We start from the raw sequence: 21,415 nt of genomic DNA, 5'->3' as shown, positions 1-21,415 counted from the left end.
AAAAAAAAAAGAAAATTTTAATGCATCTGTACAGGTCATTGGTGCACCTTCATATTGTCAAGTTGCTGCTATTCTAATTTGTTATCCATCTTTTTATTGTGAAGCTACAAATGACCTCTATTTGTATACTATTATGCTAATATGCTCTATCATGTTTTTGAGGGATTTTGAATTTATAAGCCAGATAATAAATTCAATTAAATACATAAACTAGAATATTGTGTTCAGTTCTGGAAGCCATTCCTCTAAAAAGATGTAGAAAGGCTACTGAAATGGTCTGGATCTACACATAAAGCCATACTGCATGAGATTTAAGTGTAAATATTTTTATTAATTTGCAAAAACACAATATAATGCACCAGACGTGGAGCAAGAGATTCTTTGTACCCCATATCCATATTAACAAAGCTTATAGTATATAACAAATGAAAGTGACAATAAACCCCCCAGGTGTCATCCCCTAACAGAGTACATTTCCGAATAACAGACAGTAAGGTACAAATCATTTATAAAAAGATCAGCTCAAGTCATTTAAAAGATGGCTTCTCAATCTATAGGGTACAGAGTCTATATATACAGACCAAATACATAAATACTCAGCTTTCCACTTAGGAGAAGCTCTTCTGTTGCATGAGATTTAAAGAGCTAAATATGTATACCTTAGGAAAGGAGAGACAGGGGGAGAATGCCAAAAACACTCAAATACTTCAATAGTATAAATCAGGACAAGAAACAAAACTTTTTTCAGAGTAAAGAATGTTCAGAAACAAGAGATTCCAGTATGATTTAGAAGTCAAAATTAGTAGTGTAGGATGTTCACCTTCTGAATTTTCTATTTGATTTCTCTTGATTAATGTTTTTTTATGGAGGTGACTTGCTGAATATTTGTATTTTATGGATGTTTTCTTTATTAACGTATTTAATGATGTTTTGATGTTTTTTGAATTATAATTCTATATTAGTTTATCTATGACAATGTCCTTTTCAAGCCCAAGGCACACTTACATTAACAAAATTGTGTAGCACACCAAGCTCCGCAGAGCAGGTAAGTGCGGATATGACTCATGGCCAAAGAAGAGTTAGGGAAGCACTGAAAACCTCACCAGTCTCTTCCAAATTTTAAAACAAAGTGAGAGAGGGGGAAGAAAGACATGAACCCATCACAATACATCAGCTTCCATTACGTACAACAGGGTTTGACAAGAGACTTAAATACTTTTTGGTTCTTACTGATTTATCTGCAGCCTTGGACATCATTAATCTCCCTATTCTTCTGGGTCATCTTGAATTTCTGGGTATCGTTTCTACTGTCCTTCACTGGTTTTCATCTTTCTTACTGAGCGTTTGCAAACAATTCTTCCTCCTCCGCTGTGCCTCTTGCCACAGGGGTTCTGCAAAGCTCCTCACATTTTTTTTTGTTTGTTTTTTTTCGCAGATCCGAGACTGGCTTTCCTGTAATAATCTTGTACTGAACCTCAACAAAACAGAGATACGATTCCTTTCACGGTCCAAGACTGAATCCATCCCCACTCACTGGTCCGTTAAAGTCACCAACATCCCAATTAAGGTATCCTAGATTTGATTTTCTGCCTGTGTTCACAAATACAGTCATTGGTTCAAAGCTGTTTCTTTAAACTCCCGAATGCTACACACCAAGACATTCTTAAACACTTCAGTCTTTTAATTCTATCATATCTAGACTATTGCAACTCCCTTTAGCTAGGGTTGCCCCACTCTACAGGGAAAGCTTTACAAGCCATTCAGAATTCTGCTGCCTGTTTTGGTTTCTGGGACTCCTGTACATGCCCACATTTTTCCAACCTTAGCAAAGCTTCATTGGCTGCCCATATGCTGGCATATAAGATTTAAAAATTCTTACATTAAGTCTATTAATTCTCCTCCTTCATGCTCTCCTGATGTACCCTCCTTTTCTACCCCTCCCTGCTCACTCCCTTGATCTGTTAAGTTCTTTGAAAATGTTCTCCGCAATATTCTGTTATTCAACGACTAAGAAAATATGTTGATTGTTCACAAAACCCTACTGTTCCCAACTACTATGTTAACTCCATTTGATTGTAAGATAATTGCATATGTTGGATGATAATTGCAGATTTGTAAACCGTTAAGGCTCTACCGAATAACGGTATATAAAACCCTACAAATAAATAAATAAATATTAAAGACCTTGCCCCGAGTGGCCTTCCCAAACCTATCACCTGTTGCCCCTTACGATCCAGATCGAAAGGTCTGCTGGCTCTCCAAAAAGATATGGCTAGCCAAGTTCTGTGACCGTATGTTTAGTGTTGCAGGCTTTCAGCTGTGGAATGAACTTTCAGAAGTCCTAAAGGCAGAGGATAACCTGTTTTGTTTCAGGAAACTCCTGAAAACACATCTGTTTTCCTCTGCATTTACTATCTAATTTTCCCCTTTTTTTTTTTTTTGGTCACTTCTATCCTTGGCACATGATGTATTTGGTTGAGTAAAGGCTACCCTAATCTGTATGTATACTTTATTTTGTCTTTGCTTTACATGTTCTGCTCAGTATTGTACTGAGCTATATTTATCACTGTGTAAGTATATTGTAACCCCTCATGTTCTGTGGATCGGCATGAGAAGGGAGATACCAGCGTGGTGTGGGCTGCTGGCTCTGTTAGTTTGCCCTGGCTGCCACGTGTGGCTATCTGAGCAACTCCACTGCTGTTGCTCCCAGCGTTCGGAGAGAGTCGCATTCAGTGTTCAGTACATGCTCTCCTCGCATCCCTCGGCCTGGGCAAAAAGGCAGAGGCAAAAAGGACTCGAAGGCTTAAAAGGGAAAAGAGAATGATGATTTATAGAGCATGTGCTGCACAGACTGAGGCCTGGCTGTCTATGACCTGCATGCTGGCCATTAATTCCCTCACTCTGGAGCTCATGCTTTAGTTAGGAAGGAGAGGCAAGGCATGACTTGCCATCTTCTTAGAAAGGGGCTCTTGCATGTTTAAGAACCACCGCTGACGTCTCTTTTTGATGCAGGGTGCTGAGAGCAGAATCTAAATGCTGAGCATTCGGCAGTGGGGACTTTTTTCCATGGCACACTAGTTGGGGAAACGCAGGTCTATGAGATGTATAGCTGATTATTTTATTATTTAGATGGTTTTTTTAAAGATGTAAATTGCTACAAGCTGTTTGTAGAGGTGATTAACAAATAAATAGACGAGACTCCTAGCTATGTAAGATTCAGGAGCAAATTCAGAAAATATTTCTTCATGGAAAAAGTGGTGAATGCATGGAATGGACTCTTAATGGTGGAGACAATTTGGGCCTAAATACTTCTCATCTGCTGTCCTAGTTTATGCAGAAGTAGGAACATATCATGAGCACCCAGGATGTCCCCTTCCTCCCACCACCCTCCTTACAATTACACCCCAACAAAACAAGCATAGACACTTCCCTTGGGATCAAAAGATCTCAGCTTTATTAAACAAAATAACAAGCCAACAAACATGCAGATATATATACCAGAGCCTGGAGAACATAAAACAGCCCCGGTGGTCATCTGCCAGTTCCCAGCAAGGCGCGACCACCCTCAGGCCTGTAGTCCAAACAACAGCACCCACTGTCTCCAAAGCAGCCTCTGCCACAGCCCAGCAAGGAACCGCCCACCCCCAAGCGACTGAACCCAAACGCAGCAGAGAAGCCAAAGCTTCCATCTCTGACCAACCAACTATCCTAGCTGCTTGGTCTATACAACTCAATCAGTAAAGAAAGCTCGGGTACCCCACTCCCCCACCAGTTGTGATGACCACCAGCCCATACAGTAAAACAATTAGAGGGTGGGATGCTGCCTGCCACCACAAAAGCTTTTTGTGGGAATGACTGCCTAACCCTCATGTAAACAGCAGAAAACAAAACAATGTCCCTTGATCCTCTGCGGCCCAGGCCAGTCAGCGCCAGCCACCTCACCGCCGCTTGATGCAAGCTACCAGAGGACCAATGGACAAATCCTCCTCCCCGACAAAACTACTACTTCTCTAAGCCAGTGCCCTTTCTCATATACCCCCTGGCCCTGCAGTCAGGCAGACCGCATAAGGTGGAACCTGGCCCCCATGTCATCCAGACCAGCCATGGACTACGCCATAACTGATCCATCCATGACATGGGCACCCAGGATGCCTCCCTTCCTCCTTCCTTACAATGACACCCCAAGAAAACAGACATAGACACTTCCCTTGGGATCAAAAGGCCACAGCTTTATTATGTTTAAGTATTTTTATTGATTTTCACAAAACTTTACAATCAGCAATACATATATAACAAGGTTAAACAACAGCACATTGAATACCTAACTAATCCCACTGTCCCCACCCTACCTCATCCCATAAGCAGGGCAAAGAAAAGTAGTACATCAAAAGAACAGAGAGCAAGCTCGTGAAACCTTCACGGCCGCCTTCAGGGAAGTGTTATCTTTTTGTATAGATGTGAACCCTGGGTCAAAATGAGAGATGTCTCCACCCACAGGGAGGAGCCCTGTGGGCCTCACCGTCGATGGGCGTGGTCTCCGCCCACGCCCATCGATGGTGGGCCCATCGACACAACTGTATGATAGACTTTATTATGAAGGAAGAAAAGCAAACCCCGCAGAGCGGGGACTGCACATAAGTACAGTTCTGAGCAAAGGGTATGCCCAGGGTGATACCACAGATGTGAAGATCCAGTAGTGGCCCGCAGAGGGGTATGCCAGGAAGTCCCTTCAGTCGAGTAGATATTACCTCAGAAGTGCAGAGCGGGCTACGCCGAGGTTGACTGTACTGGAGATGATGATGAACCAGTCTGAGGTGTAGGAACCCAGAAGTGGAACTTGTAGTTGGTATGATGATACCCTGAAGCATAGAGTATACTGGAACAGCTTCTACTGAAGAGAAGTGGTAGTGGCCCAAGGCATGGGGTACGTCGCAGAGAAGCTTCAGTAAGGTTGGTATTGCTGAAGTCTGAAGAAGGTACTCAAAATGGTAGTTCCAGGAGAGTGACCCGAGGAGCGGGTACCCAGAGTGTCCATACACCAAGAGCAAGTCTGGAACAGGAAGTCCAAGAATGGAGCGGATTCAGCAACGAGGAAACTCCTTGCTAACTTGTAGTAGCAGAGGGCTGGTCAACTTAAGTACAGCAATGAGTTGACATCATCGGGAGGGGCTGCCCCCGAGGTTCCCGCCATGACGTGTACAAAGGAGGCCCTTGCGTACACACGCCTTAGGTGATTACGGAAACAAGATGGCGGTTGGCAGCGCCCACGCTGTCCCGGGGATGCCGGGAAGATCGGCGTTCGTTAGCGGAGGCCACCATTCTTCCTAGGATTGAAGGTGCAGGGAAAAAAGAGGAGAGCATGAGAGGTTGCAGCTGTCTGCGACCGGGTGTAACAGGAAGAATAGACCCAAGAACCCCCTCCCCCCCAAACTCCCCAGGCTCTTAGCAGAAGGAGGATATAATCATAAAAACTGCAAAAAGGAAGAGAATATTACTGGGCAGAGGGCAAAGTAAGATCATTGAGTACAGAGCTGCAAGCTCTATGGGGCAGGGATTGAATATAAACATCCCAAATAGGCAAAAACGATCGAAATTTACGGGCTATATCAATCCGTTCAGCTGTTTTTTCATTACGTTAAAGAAAGTGGATCTGCTTTTTCCAATAGGTCAAATTCGGTGGGTCAGTCCCCACCCAATAAAATAAAATGGTTTTTCTGGCTAGCAGCAAGACCTTCCAGATCCACAATTGCTTGTGCCTTTGTCCCAGAGCTACGCCCCGCAACTGATCAAAAAAGGAGGACATGGGTTTGTAAAAGTAACGGAATGCCAGCTACTCGGGAAATATAAGCAATTACAGCTTCCCAGAAAAGCTGGGTTTTCACAGACACACAAAATCTATGACCCAGTGTGCCCGGGGATTGTGCGCACTTCTCACAAACAAGCGAGGTAACAAGTTTGAGAAATTTATGTTGGGTTCCCCGGAGGCCTCGACTACTGACAATCGGGATTCGCTTAAAAAACATAAGGCATATTGAGAAAAATCATATCTAGCAGAAGTTCCCCTTGCCACCGCGCAAACAAGCCTGCAAAGTTTATTTTAGGCTTCAAACTCATAGTAGTATGATATAGTGTGGGGGAACGGATCCTCCATGTCTAATATATCGGATAGGAGCGCTCTTTTGTCCTTATGCCAATCTGGGCCCCAAAGGGACCTAAGGTAGCTCCGGGCCTGAAAATAAGCAAACAGATATGTCCCAGGTAAATTGAATTCCTCACGCACTGTTGAAAAAGTTTTAATAGACCCCTTCCTCGGAAAGCAGTTGCCCAACCCACTTCAGCCCGTGGGTGGCCCATCAAGAAAAAATACCATTGGTGAGCCTGGGTACGAAATCAGGGTTCCCGAGGAAGGGAAGAAATTGAGAAACTTTACTGTCCAGGTGTTGCGCAGTGCAAAAAAACCTCCACGCTCGGTGTAAAGGAAAATACAAGGAGCTGTTTTCAGCAGTTTAGGGGCCATTCATGGGGAGGCATGTAAAAGGTAGCCAAGGATAAGGCCTGGCGTAGAAAGTGTTTGTTCAGAGTGAAATAGGACGTTTCTAGTAACCAGTCAGTAGCATGACGCAGGCTACACGCTATACTGTAGGATTTCAGATCCGCCAGACCCAAGCCCCCATCATCCCTCTTTCGACGAATAGTCGCCCAAGCTAGCCGGGGTCATCTATTTTTCCAGAGGAAATGCTGTAAGAGTAGGTCTAAGCATTCCAGTTCCCGATTAGTGAAACAACAGGGCAAGGTTTGGAATAAATAAAGCCATTTGGGCAACAGGATCATCTGAATGAGATTAACCCGGCCAGAAAGAGAGAGTGGGAAGTCCTGCCAAACTGTAAGAGTACATTGAGTAGCCTGAAGCAAACAAAAATTAAGCTTTCCGAGTTGCCTCAGGTTCTTGTGGCCTGGTTTGGCCTCTGTTGGAAACAGGATGCTGGGCTTGATGGACCCTTGGTCTGACCCAGCATGGCAGTTTCTTATGTTCTTATGTTCTAAATCCCAGATAGGAAAACGATTCGGAAACCCATTTCATTGGAAAAGTACCAACCCAATTGCGAAGGACGGCTGGATCAACTAACTAATAGCGCTCATCAACATGCATTTGCATGTGATGAGCACTATTAGTTTTAAGGGGGGTTGGCAGCGCATTTTTGACGCTCTAAACCCCTTACTGTATAAGGGGTAATAGATGCGCTTTGAAAACGCACAGCCAATCGCAAGCTAAACGGTGCGCTCGGCCTGAATGTAAAACAAACTCTCAAAGAGATCAGCCACCATGCCACACTTTGCTGATTGCCTGTTAATCACCTCCACAACCCCCAAATTATCACACCTAAATCTTACCTTCTTATTCCGCAACCGCAAACCCCAAATAACCAAAGCTACCGCTATAGGAAATAATTCTAAAAAGATAATATTCTTTGTGCCACCAGCTGAAACTCAATCCACCAGCAAAGTATAGCATAACAAGCACCCTGAAAATAAACCCCAAATCCTACTCCCCTGGCCACATCTGAGTACTGTTCAGTATCTCTACAAGACACCGGATCAGACTGACACACCGAAATACCATCAAATTTAACCAAGAAAGAACGCCAAAGCGCCAGATCTTCCCTAATCCGCCGAGTTATTCGTATACAATGATTGCTCTTGGCCATCAGAGCCCCACTGCCACAGCGGCGGACCATCTGGACTGTCAAATCAAAGGAAGCATAGTGCACCGTACACGCATCCCTTGGAATGAAATCATTCACAGATAAACCCTCAGGAAGAGTTGTGAATCAACCTGTCCTTACCAGGATCTTTATTCGGCACCATAGCAAGAAGTGACACAATCATTCTTTTAGAAGGCTTTATGACAAAAGGATCCGCTATTCTACCTAAACCTATCTCCACCTCAGCCACAACATCACTCAGTCTACCATGTGAAGCAGAATTTTTTACCACCGAACTACAATAGGGCCCTCATAGGGAATATGAAAATCAAAAAGAAAACTCTCACGCAAAACCCTGGCTGCAACCCTCCTCAGATAGTGCTCCAACCACTCTGCCATAGTCTCTATGTTAATAGGAGTTGGAGTGCGAACAAATAACTCACTACTTGGAAACTCCTGCCACATTACTTCCACTCTTCTTGGGACACTTACTGCTTGGGTGTCCGGCTCCGCAACCGGAGCAAAGGTGCTTAAACTTACAGACCGGAAAGTTGCGGACAGACCTGTTAAAACGCCAACAGACTTCAAACAATCTTGCCCCCTGCTTGGCCATGCCAGATTGTGTGGCAACCGGCCGAAATGGCCAAACTGCTGTACCGGAGCCACCCCCAACCGAAGAGACTGATGTAGTTCCAGACCCCATCAAAGGAGCTCCAGCTGTTGCGCTGGAGGTGGACCCTGGGCCTGGTGCAGGATTGGTACGGCCCTCTGGTCGGACCCAGAGAGCGCCTGCCACCAGGAGGCGGAGCACAGGAGGAGACAGAGGCTCGCTGGAGCTTTGCCAATAGCAACCCAGGGTTCCCTCAGGTTGAGCCCTTGGTTACCCGGGCCGCCTGGTCTTAAGTGGGTCTCGCAGGGTCTCCTAGAGAGAGAGTTCAAGGGAGTGCCTACCACGAACAAGGGTGCGCGGTCGGTGTGCAAACAGGGAAGTCCAGAGGTCGCAGGAGGCCAAAAGAAAGTGTCCAAGTATATAGCAAGGATCAAGGCCAGAGTATCAGTCCAGAATGGTCAGCCAAAGCAGGGGCAGTAACAGAGGTCAATCCAGGCATAGTCAGGTAAGGCAAAAGGTCAAGTTCCAGGCGGCGATCAAGAGTAGTCAGGTCACAGGCAGAGGTCAAGGTCCAGGCGGTGATCAAGAGAAGTCAGATGACAGGCAAAAGTCAAGTTCCAGGCAGCGATCAAGAGTAGTCGGAGTTCAGGCAGAGGTCAGGTCAGGCAGCAATCAAAGAGTAGTCAGAGAACAGGCAAAGGTCAGTACCATGAGATCAGTCCAAAGGGTACTACCAGGAATGGAGAGACGAAGGAACAGGAGACGCTTGGACAAAGGAACTGGAACAGGAGATATAGGAGCAAAGACACTGGAATGCAGGAAGGCAAACTAGAGACACCGGAGTGTACGACCCGATTGCCAAGGCACCATTCAAGGGAACGGGCCTTGCCTTATATACCCAGGGAGTGTGATGTCATCAAGAGGTGTCGGGTTCGGGTTTCCCACACTTGGCCCTTTAAGTAGCGCGACGTCGGCCGCGTGTGCGCCTAGGGGCGGGAATGAGGAGCAGGAAGACACGGAGCCCCTCCGGGAGCTCCGCTGTGAGGCCGGCGTTGGAGACGGTGAGCGGGGGAGCCGGGGATGCCGCGAACTCGCTGCAGCGGCAGAGGGAGTGAGCCCGAAGCTGGTAGACGGACGGGAGAGGTGAGCAGGACTGGCTGCAGAGCGCAACACCAGCCACCTTATTAGTCATTTGCTTGAGCCAGAGACTGACATCCTGCATATCCCAAGACTTATTCTCTTCCATCTTGTATAATTGTATAATTGTATATTTGTTTAATTGTTCAATCTGTTTGATGTAATTTTCTGTTCCTTGTTCCGTGTAAACCGAAGTGGTATGCACTAGTGCATGAACTCCGGTATATAAAAGCCTTTAAATAAATAAATAAATAAATCTTGTCCCTGAAACACTTGTTGTAATTAAACCACGTCCATCCAGAATAATCTTTATGGGCTTCAAGAATCGTATCTGCATACGCCAGCAAAGCTCCCTACTGAGAGGGATCATGATGCCCTATAACACTAGCCAGACGCAAAAAAACCCAACAAACCCAATTTGTATAAGTAGATTATAAAACAGTTCTGAAATCTTCCTGAAAGTACGTCATCACTTAAAGTATCCCAAAGCTCTAAAACAAGAGGCTTCTTAGTTCAAGGTTTTTGCTCCCTCGTAAGATATGGAATTTCAGGAAATGGACGAGATATTTGAAAATTACTTTTATTTTAAAGGAGGAGGCAAAATTTCTTTTTGTCATAACCAAGTTGTTACAACCCCCCCCCCCCAAAAAAGACAGTAGACCTGTCTATTTACTGCAGTATTTCAGATGCTACTTGACTTCTCGCTTCACCCTTTGCTTCTCCACCACTAACGCTCCTCTGTGCTTATCCCAGGATTTCTTGAATCCATTTTTTTTTCCTCCCAGTGCTTTAACCGCTGTATAAAGAGCTCATCACTGATGAGCTTGGGAAGTGTGACCCATGGCGGGGTTTTTGGGTGTGTGGCCTATGAGGTCGTACGGGGTGTCAGGCACAAGGGGGGGGGGGGGTGCTGCCACGCCCCCAGCATCTTTCCACATCCAAGGTTTTAGGCTTGTAAGTTTAGGATGAATTCTTGGCTTTTATTACTAACCTTTATTTTTATGTAAAACAATGTTGGATCTTGAAGGCTGACATTCTGCCACCTGTACAGGTGAATGTTTCTGTTTCAGAAAGGGGTTCCCAGAGGAGCGCAGTCCCAAAAACTTGTCTCTGAGTTACTTTTCTCAAGGGATCGTCTCTCTCCCCTCCCTACACCTTGCTACACTGCTGGCTCTCGTTTAACTCTAAATTCACTTTCTGGCGATTGGTAAGGATTTAACTATAGGTTCTGAATGAAACGGAAAATGGAGAAAACGGGGATGTAGATGAGTACTGTACTGATTCCTGCTTCTCCTCCCCATAAACGCATATGTGGCTACAAGGAAAACCAAATTTAGCAGGTGTCAAATGCTCGTGCACATGTTTTTAAAGATGGCACAAGCCTCCGTAAGAGTGTTTGGCATACTAGGAGGTATTCCTGCTAATTATGTCGTTATCCAAGTCAGTGCTGCCAGGTAAAAAAAAAAAAAAGAGAGAGAAAATCAAACATTTGCTGGTCTTTAATTAAACTTAAGTAACTTTAATTATCTGGATTTATTTTTACTCTGACGTGCTGGGCTGAACAATGACTCACTTGTAATGGTAAGCACTAAAAAAAATCCATGCTCTGAATACAATATTTAAACCTACGAACAAACTCGTCTTTGTGACTTACTCAAACCTCACAGCTGCCTTGTATAGGACACATAAAAAAAAGAGGTAAATACATTTCCGAGTTTCATGTATAGCTCTACATTATTAAAGATATTAATTCTAGATTGCTAGAGAATCTGCAGGGGGTGGGATTTTTGCAAGGAAAAAGGATTTTGATTCTGTTTTCTTTCTTTTTTTTTTTTATATTGTGTATTCCTTTCTTTCATCCTGTGGTTCAGATGAAATTATCGTTCTTCTGTTTTAACTGCAGACTTCCTCCCTTAATTATAGCTTGTTCCTGGCACAAAGCAAGCCCGTTCTAATACCAGCAATTACCCGAAAGCTCCCTCCTGAAGGATGGAGAGGGGAGGTGGCTGCACCTTGTCAGGCTCCAGGCAGGGCTGCATATGGTTCGTGGTACCTGCTTCAGGGCTCTGAGCCAGGGATGGGAGAGGAGAGGGAAGCAGGAGAGGCGACACCCCCGGATTGGTGGTACCCCGGGGGGTGTCGCCTTTCCCGTGCCTCACCCCGTCTTCATCAGCCTCAGTATATTATGAAATTCAGCCGAGTAATCTGTGCTCCTTCCTGAGTCTCAATAATGTGCCAGAGATGGAAGCAGTAACAGATCCAGGCATTTAGACCACTCACTTCTTACTGTGGTGTGGTACAATTATTAATTCTCTTCCCTTTAAACCTGTAATAATTAGATTATATGATATTTCTGAGACCTTCCTTAAAAGCACTCCGCCACTTATAGTTAAGACTCTAAAACATGAGGCTTCTTAGCTGGTTGAAAACCTTTGATTCCTTGAAGTAAATGGAATTTCAGGAAATGGGCAACGTACACAGAAATTACTTTTTCTTCTTTTTTAATTTGAAAGGAGGGGTAAAATGTTTCAATCAAGTTGTTATAGGAGCAGAGAACAAGACGGCAAATAAAGACTGCAAGGTCTCTTTTCTCCATCTACTGCAGTGATACAGATGTTACTTGACCTCTGGCTTCACCCGTTGCTTCCCCATCACTAAAACCTGTCCCGGGGTTTTTCCTTCCCTGCCTCAGCTGAGAGGCTGTTCAGTACTGTATTAACAGCTCTTGAGACATTACAAATAAAGAGAAAGGCTGTTCTGAAGAGGGAGTGCTGTGCCAGATCTGCTACTGCCAAAGAGGAGCGTATCAATTTCATTTTTCACACATAGAGCACCGGTCATTCCAGGATCAGCCCTGGTTTGATCAACAAAGAATTAGGAAGAAATGTGTCGACCCGAGGCCCAAGATCTGCTGCCTGGCGGGAGGGGAGGTGTTCAGATTATTTTTTTGCCTTCTGCTGGTGTAACACATGCTGGTCGTAGAGAACATATTGGGAAGTTCTAGACCAAATTGGCGAGTTACGGAATCTGAAGGCTGGAGTATGGCCAGCGTAATGCCAGTTTTTAAAAAGGGCTCCAGGGATGATCCAGAAAACTACAGGCTGGTGAGCCTGATGTAAGTGCCAGGCAAAGTGGTTGAAACTATTATAAAGAACAACATTACTGAATATATAGATAGTCCTAGTTTAATGGGACAAACCCAACACAGATTTAGCCAAGGGAAGTCTTGGCTCACCAATCTGCTATATTTTTTTGAAGATGTAAAATGTGGATAAAGCTGAGCCAGAGCGTATCTGGATGTTCAGAAAGCATTTGACAAAGTCCCTCGTGAAAGACTCCTGAGGAAATTAAAAAGTCATGGGACAGGAGGCAATGTCCTGTTGATTGTGAACTGGTTAAAATATAGAAAGTAAAGAGTAGGGCTAAACGGTAAATATTCCCAATGGAGACAGGTGAATAGTGGAATGTCCCAGGGTTCAGTTCTGGACCACTGTTTTTTTAACATATTTATAAATGGCCTGGAAATAGGAACAAGTGAGGTGATCAGATTTGTACATGATACAAAATCATTCAAAGTTGTTAAATCACAAAAGGATTGTGAGAATTTGCAAGAGGACTTTCGAGATTGGAAAACTGGGCATCCAAATGGAACTGAAATTTAATGTCAACAAGTGCAAAGTGATACATTTAAGGAAGAGTACCCAAATTATAGCTACATAATGCAAGTTTCCACATTAGGAGTCACCACTCAGGAAAAGGATCCAGGCGTCATCATGGATAATATGTTGCAGTCCTCAGTTTGAGGTGGAGGCCAAGAAAGCAAATAAATACTAGGAATTATTAGGAAAGAAATGGAGAATAAAAGAGAGAATATCATAATGCCTCTGTATCGCTCCATGGTGCAACCTCATCTTGAGTATTGTGTTCAGTTCTGGTCACCGCATCTCAAGAAAGATAGAGCAGAATTAGAAAAGGTACAGAGAAGGGTGACCAAGATGATAAAGGGGATGGAACGATTCCCTTATGAGGAAAGGCTAATCAGCTTGAAAATAATCAGCTGAGGGGAGATAGAGGTCTAATTTAATTAAATTAAAAAATGTATAGCCTACCATTCTATTTATAGAGAGGTACAGTAAAATATACATTAAATAATGACTGGGTAGAATGGGTAAATGCAAATCAGTTGTTTCTCCAAGGACGAGCAGGATGGTAGTCCTCACACATGGTGACATCATCAGATGGAGCCCGGAACAGAAAATGTTTGTCAGAGTTTCTAGAAACTTTGACAGACACACTGTGCATGCCTAGCATGCCGCTAACCACGCGTCCCCGCAGGGTCCCTTTTCAGTCTCTTTTTCTGCAGAGCTGAAGCCTCGCGGTTGTGGAGCTCATGCTTATTCGGTGATAATTCATTTCCAGCGTTGTGTAGGGTTCCTCTGTGTTTCGGGATTTTTCTTCATCGCTTTTGGTAAGTTTTTTTCTCTAGAACTCGTGGTTGATTGCCAATGGTGTTGCCCTCCGGTGCTGCCGGCCTTCGACCACACACCAGATACATTTTGAGATGGCGTCGTCCGGCTTTCGCCAGTGCCCCAGTACCTCCGGACCATGTCCATCACAGACCCCCACGAGGTCTGTGTTCTTTGCCTGGGGGCATTCACAATGTCCGTGGTTGCGATTTTTGTGCCCAGATGACCCCTAAGGACCGTCTGGTACGGTTAGACAAAAGGGAAAAGCTATTCAGCTCTAAAAAATTGGATCTGTCGTCAGCATCCAGGACTTCTACCCCACAAGGGAAAGACGTCTCCGCTTTGACCACCTCGGTCTCCCCTCTGCTACAGCTCCTAGATCCCTAGGTGGGGGTGGGGGACTGAGCGAGATTCATATCCTCTCAGTCCAAGTCGGGCTCCTCGATGTCACCATCATTCCTGGGCAAGGACTGAGTTGGGCACCGCGAGATGTCCAGGAATCATCGACACCACTTGTCTTCATCAAAGTCAGACCATGGAAAGACACTGACCTCATTGGTGCCTCCTCAAGTGGTCTCGACTGGAGGAGGGAATTCCCTCCAATACTTCTGAAGTCTCTCAGTGGTCCCCACCGATGCTGGTGGAAGGTTCAGTTTCACCCCCTGACACCGGCGCCGATCCGATTCTGTTGCCTCCTCCTCCTGCTGTTCTATCCTCAGCAGCTTTTGAGATGGAGTTAGAGAGGCGTGTGCGGTTGGAGGTCGGCTGGGCCCTGCAGGGTATTGAGCCTCCGGTGCCCCCAGGACTGCCATTGCCGCAAGTCCTGACTCCATTGGTGCTTGTGCCTCTGCCAGAGCGGCTGGACCTACTGCTCGGTATCTTACCGATCCAGTCAGCTCCAATGCCCCAAGCTCCTTCGCGGCCAAGGGGAGCATCACTGCTGCCGTCACCAGTTCCCATTCCGGTGAGCAACTCAGATGAGGAGGGTCCTTCGGTGTTGACGGTGCCTCCATCGCACATGGCACCCCAACAACCTCTGGCTCTTCCGGGGCCTCCGGGATCGATGCCCTTGGTGCCTTCGATGCCACTGGCACTTCCGAAGCTGGGGGATCTATTGGCACCCATGCAGCCCCAGATCCCATCGGTGCCCTTGGTTCCACTTCGGTTCCACTGATTCCCCCGTGGCCCTCTGGTTCGAGGCTTAAGGACCAGATGGGTGCTCCACCCCTCACATCACTGTATGTTCACAGCGAAGGGGAAGCCCCTATGATCCCTGGGAGGGTGAGTCATCTTTTTCCTCCACGGAGGAATCGGACTTGCTGTTGGAATCCTCTCCACCGGAGGAGAGGCGAAAATCTCCAGAGGACCTTTCTTTAGCTGGGTTTAAGGCCATGGTGGAGTCAGTGCCTTTCCAGCTTTTGACAGAACAGGATTCTCGTCACAAGATGCTGAAAATCCTGCAATTTCTGGATGTTCCTAAGGAGGTGGTGGCTGTTCCAGTCCATGACATCTTTAAGTAACTAGTCTCCCGACTCTGGGAACACGCCTTCTCTGTTCCTCCTGTGAATCAGAAGACGGATGCAATCTATCTGGTCCAATCCCCCACAGGGTTTGATTGCCGTCAGCTTCCTCACCAGTCTGTGGTGGTGGAGTCGGCCCTTAAGAAGGCGAAGAGACTTTGCAGTCATGCCTCGGCACCCCCGGGCCAAGAGCACAGGCTCTGGATGCTCTTGGTCGCCGGGTGTTCCTTCCAAGGCTTGATGTTAGCAGCTAGGATTGCTTGTTATCAGCTGTATATGGGGCAGTAGTCCAGGAACCTCTGGAAACAATCCCAGGAGTTGGGAGAATGCCTCCTGCAACAATTCCAGGAGGACTTCCAGAAAATAGTTCAGCAAGGCTTGGACTGTGATAAACTCAAAGTCCTTTCTGTGTACAAAGTCTTCGAGACAGCCATGAGAGTAGCTGCCGCAGGCATTGGGGTTCACCATTTGGCTTGGCTGCGTGCCTCTGACTTGTGTCCCAGGTTCCAGGACCATCTGGCAGATCTACCCTGTATATCAAGAATCTTTTCGGGGACAGGATTAAGAAGACGGTGGCCAAACTGAAGGACTATCACAAAACCCTTCAGCACTTATCAGCCAGCACTTCGGATATCCAGCTTTCCAGCAAAAAACCTCCCAGGCAATATCCATGATGGCTTTTTTACTGGCTACGCAAGTACTACCTGCGGCCTCTAGGTCGAGACCTAGACCTAAAGCTCTGGAATTTGTTGCCAGAGGATGTGGTTACTGCAGTTAGTGTAGCTGGGTTCAAAAAAGGTTTGGATAAGTTCTTGGAGGAGAAGTCCATTAATGGCTATTAATCAATTATACTTAGGGAATAGCCATTGCTATTAATTGCATCAGTAGCATGGGTTCTTCTTAGTGTTTGGGTAATTGCCAGGTTCTTGTGGCCTGGTTTTGGCCTCTGTTGGAAACAGGATGCTGGGCTTGATGGACCCTTGGTCTGACCCAGCATGGCAATTTCTTATGTTCTTATGTTCTCAGTGGGCTCCAGCAAGACTGACGGCACGGCAACCTCGTATGTCCCACCAGGCTCCCGCCCCACCACAAAACCCTGTTGTGGGATTTTGACTGGCAACCAGGGCATTTGAGCCAGCGAACCCTGCCCCAGAGTGCCACCCCCCTGTAGGTGGCTCTCCTGCAGCTGTTCGCAGATCGATGGACGTCAGTCACCTCGGACCACTGGGTCCTGTCAATCTTGAGGCAGGGTACAAACTGCATTTCCAACAGACTCCACTCCATTCTCCTCCATGTCCCCAGGCATAGAAGCATAGAGAACCACAGATATTCCGAGTAGAGTTTTCTGCCCTCTTAATAGCTCAAGTGGTCAAACCAGTTCTGCCAGGCCAACAAGGGGATAGGTTCTAATCCAGGTATTTCATGATTCCCAAGAAAACTGGTGGCCTTCGCCCCATTCTGGATCTGAGGGCGTTGAACTGGTTTCTGGTCAGAGAGAAATTTAAAATGGTCTCTTTGGGCACTTTGATTTCCCCTCCTGAAGGTTGGGCTCTGCTCCCTCAGTCTCAAAGACACATATGCCCATATCCCCATTTCTCCGATGGATCAGAGGTACCTACGATTCCTGGTAGAGGAAGAACACTGCCAGTACCACGTACTGCCCTTCGGCCTAGCATCAGCACCCTGTGTTTTCACCAAATGCCTGGCGGTATTAGTGACCTATCTTCGGAGGTGAGGGGTTTATATCTTCCTCTACCTTGACGATTGGCTTATCAAGAGCGCCTCCAGGTAGGGGGTGCTGCGTTCCCTGCAAGTCACAATATGTATCTTGGAAAATCTGAGATTTCTTATCAACTATCTGAAATCCCATCTCCAGCCATCATTACAACTGGACTTCATCAGGGCCAGGCTGGACAGAAGAAGGCCTTTTTGCCTCGAAACAGGGAGGAGACCCTTGCTGCCCTTGCTTGGGTAGTCTCCAGTTGCACCCATGTCTCAGCACACCAGTTCCTACAACTTCTGGGTCATATGGCAGCGAGGGTTCATGTTTCGCCGCTTGCTCGGCTTCACATGTGCAAGGCTCAATGGACATTATGCTCCCAGTGGTGTCAAGCCACCCAGGATCTTCAGGCTCGTGTCCTGATCACCACTCCCCTTCGGCGATTCCTTATGTGGTGGGCAACCCCATCCAATCTGGAGCAGGGGATGCCCTTCTGGAGCCAGCAGCCCCATATTGTCCTCACCACAGATGCTTCTCACACGGGTTGGAGAGCCCATGTTGCAGACCTCCACACTCAGGGTCTTTGGTCCTTGCAGGAACACAATTACGGGCGATCCGGTATGCCCTGAAAGCGTACAGAGAGCACCTGCACAACAAAGTAGTCCTGGTTCAGACTGACAGTCAGATAGCGATGTGGTATCTGAACAAGCAGGGAGGAACAGGGTCGTACATCCTCTGTCAGGAAGCAGTCCAGATCTGGTCATGGGCCCTCGAGAACGGCATTCTCCTCTGGGCGGTGTATTTCCCCAGGACAGACAACATCCTAGAGGACTCGTTTGCTTCCCTAGAAAACAAGAAAGTGGATTGATTCTGCTTCCTGGGCCCAAGCAGAGAATTGGTGTCAGATGCCTTTTCACTTCACTGGGGCACAGGTTTGCTGTATGCTTACCCTCTCCTTCCACTGATCTCAAAAACACACCAAAAGCTCCAACAGGACCAAGGTACCATGATCCTGGTCGCACCTTTTTGGCCTCACCAGGTCTGGTTCCCACTTCTATGGGAGCTGGCCTCGTGCTCTCCGATCTGGTTGGGGACTGCTCCGGATTGGACCTCTCAGGACCAGGGCAGGCTCCACCACCCCAACCTCCAAGTTCTGACTCTCACGGCTTGGATGTTGCCTGGGTGACTGTACAGGCTCTGGACCTTTCGGAAGGTGTATCTTGAGTCCTCTTGGAGTCCAGAAAGCCCTCCACGAGAAAATCTTACAATCTCAAGTGGAAGTGGTTTTCAGCTTGGTGTGTTGGACATGGTCTGGATCCCTTCTCTTGTTCCCCTGCGGAGCTTTTTGACTACCTATTGCACCTCTCCGAGTCTGGTCTGCAGACCACTTTGGTGAGGATTCACCTTAGTACCATCAGAGCATACTATCAGGGGAGAGATGGTGCCTCCATTTCCACCCATCCGCTTGTGGGGCGGTTCATGAGGGGCTTGTTGCAACTTAAGCCTCCCACTTGGCCTCCAGCAGTCTCCTGGGACCTCAATGTAGTCCTATCCCAGCTCATTAACATTACCAACAAAGCACGGAATCTCGGCATATACTTCGATCCAAAACTCAACATGCAGTCAGATATTCATACAGTCATCAAATCCTCTTTTTACAAGATTTGCCTACTAAAACACATTAAGCCCCTATTGGAACATAATGCTTTCCGCACTGTCCTACAATCTCTTGTGCTAATCGGTCTAGACTACTGCAACTCCCTTTACATTGGTCTTCCTGCATCATCTCTATGTCCACTTCAACTTGCTCAAAACTCTGCAGCTCGCTTACTCTCTGGCTCTAAATTCTCCGATCGCATCACTCCTGTATTGTACAATCTTCACTGGTTACCCATCTGTTGGCGCATAATTTATAAACTGCTTACCATCATTCACAACTTAATATATAATAAAAACTGTTGCTCTCTTCCACTCTACATCTATATACTCCTTCTCGAATCCTACAATCCCAGGACCAAATGTTCCTGCAGATACCTTCGCCAAAATCTACTAGGTTAGTCATCATCCAAGAAAGATCTTTCTCCATAGCAGGCCCCATCATCTGGAACACTATCCCCATTCACATTCGTCTCATAACTAACTCTAAGGAATTCAAGAAGGGCTAAAAATCCATCTTTTCAAATGTGCTTTCCCTGACTAACATCTTTCCCAATTATTTGCCTCCCCCACCACCTTTGCTTTTCCCGCCTCTCTCTCCAGTACTCTATGTTCATTTTGCAAAGTATCAGACTACTTTTATATTTTAAGTTCAATATTTATTTTATTCTTTCATTTTATTTTAATTTAATCCTATTTGTTCCATTATTTATTTTTAGCTTTGTGTATGTTTTCGTTGTAAACTGCCCCGAAACTTGGAGGGTGTGGTATATAAGTATTCTAAAATAAATAAATAAAATGAATGAAGGCTCCATTTGAGCCCTTGAGACCCGAAGTATCTATCCTGGAAGGTCATCTTCTTGGTAGCGGTTTCTTCAGCATGCAGGGTCAGTGAATTGCAAGCTCTGATGTCGTACCCCCTTATACCACATTTTGTCATGATAAGGAGGTCCTACGTATGCATCTGAAGTTCCTCCCTAAGGTGGTTTTGGAGTTCCATCTCAATCAGTCCATTGTCCTGCCTTTTTCCCAAGGCCACATGCTCCCCAAGGTGACCAAGCTCTCCATACCCTGGATTGTAAAAGGGCTCTTGCCTTTTATCTGGAACAGACGCCTCCTCACCGCCTGTCCACTCAGCTTTTTGTTTCCTTTGACAAAACAGGTTGGGGATCACAGTGTCTAAGCAGACCTTATCCCATTGGCTAGCGGACTGTATTTCCTTCTGCTATGCTCAAGCAGGCTTGCAGCTTGAAGGTCACGTCAAGGCTCATTCTGTTCGGGCCATGTCAGTTTCAGTGGCTCACTTGCGTGCCGTCCCCATTAATGAAATTTGCAGGGTGGTAACCTGGAGTTCCCCCCACACGTTCGCCTCTCATTATTGTCTGGATAAGGATGGCCGACGTGACAATTGTTTTGGACAGTCGTCCATAATCTGTTTCAGCCATGAAACCCCAACTCTTCCTACCATGGGCCCTGTCCTTGGGTGCAGGCCTGCTCCCCTAGTTATCGCAGCTCTCGTTGTTGTGCACATTGGCACCTGATCTATGCTGCACATGATAGGAGCGGCCTGGAGCTACATAATCACCCACGTGTGTGGACTACCATCCTGCTTGTCCTTGGAGAAAGCAGAGTTGCTTACCTGTAACAGTTGTTCTCTGAGGACAGTGGGATGTCAGTCCTCATGAAACCTGCCTGCCATCCCACGGAGTTGGGTTTCTTTTGGTTTGTTTTATTTTTCATGAACTCTGTGTTATAATACTGAAACGCACCCCGCGTGGATGTGTGGTTAGTGGTATGCTAGGCATGCTCAGTGTGTCTGTTAACGTTTCTAGAAACTTTGACAAATGTTTTCCATGCCGGGCTCCATCCGATGATATCACCCATGTGTGAGGACTACATCCTGATGTCCTTGGAGAACACTTGTTACAGGTAAGCAACTCTGCTTTACTCTTTGAAATAGTACAACGATTAGGGGGCACATAATTAAGAGTAGTACATTTAAAACAAATAGGAGAAAATATTTTGTTTACTCAACACATAATTAAGCTCTGGAATTTGTTGTTGGAGGATATGGTAAAAGCTGAAAGTGTAGTTGGGTTTAAAAAAGGTTTGGACAAGTTCCTGGAGGAAAAGTCCATAAACCATTATTAAGATGGACTTAGATTCTATGCTGTTTATCCCGGGGTCAAGCAGTGGATTTCCCCATTGACCTTTTAGGATCCTGCCAGGTACTTGTGACCTGGATTGGCTACTTTTGGAAACAGGATACTGGGCTTGATGAACCTTTGATCATACCCAGTATGGTAAATCTTATATACTTATGTTCAGTTGGCTCTTGATTGTGTTGGGGCCCGATTCACTAACATTTTTCTGTCATTCTCTGGGTTTTATTTTTGGTAGAGGAGAGAGGGGCAGGGCTTTTGCTCTTAGATAGTCTGCTCTATAACTGTAGCCTAGTCTATAATAAACACAATTTCTCGTATGTGCCTTATCTATGGCTCTATACTAGACTGTAAGTTGCATGGAACAGGGACTGACTCTTATATGCCTCTGTGTGGTGCTGCTTAGGCATGGCAGCGCTACAGATATGGTGATTAATAGCA

At 46.1% G+C, this 21,415-nt stretch overlaps 1 long non-coding RNA gene across 2 annotated transcripts in view; it reads left to right on the top strand.

Annotated features, from left to right (window-relative positions):
• The window catches only part of LOC115094537, a 69,276-nt gene that overhangs the window by 11,632 nt on the left and 36,229 nt on the right, over positions 1-21,415 (top strand). For both annotated transcript variants that reach the window (XR_003857576.1, XR_003857577.1), the window contains exon 2: positions 1,436-1,567. This is a non-coding gene — a long non-coding RNA (uncharacterized LOC115094537). The remainder of the gene's footprint in view (positions 1-1,435; positions 1,568-21,415) is intronic.

The sequence above is a fragment of the Rhinatrema bivittatum genome, chromosome 6 (genome assembly GCF_901001135.1).
Source record: "Rhinatrema bivittatum chromosome 6, aRhiBiv1.1, whole genome shotgun sequence".
Taxonomy (NCBI): domain Eukaryota; kingdom Metazoa; phylum Chordata; class Amphibia; order Gymnophiona; family Rhinatrematidae; genus Rhinatrema; species Rhinatrema bivittatum.
This window is presented reverse-complemented; position numbering and strand designations above follow the sequence as displayed.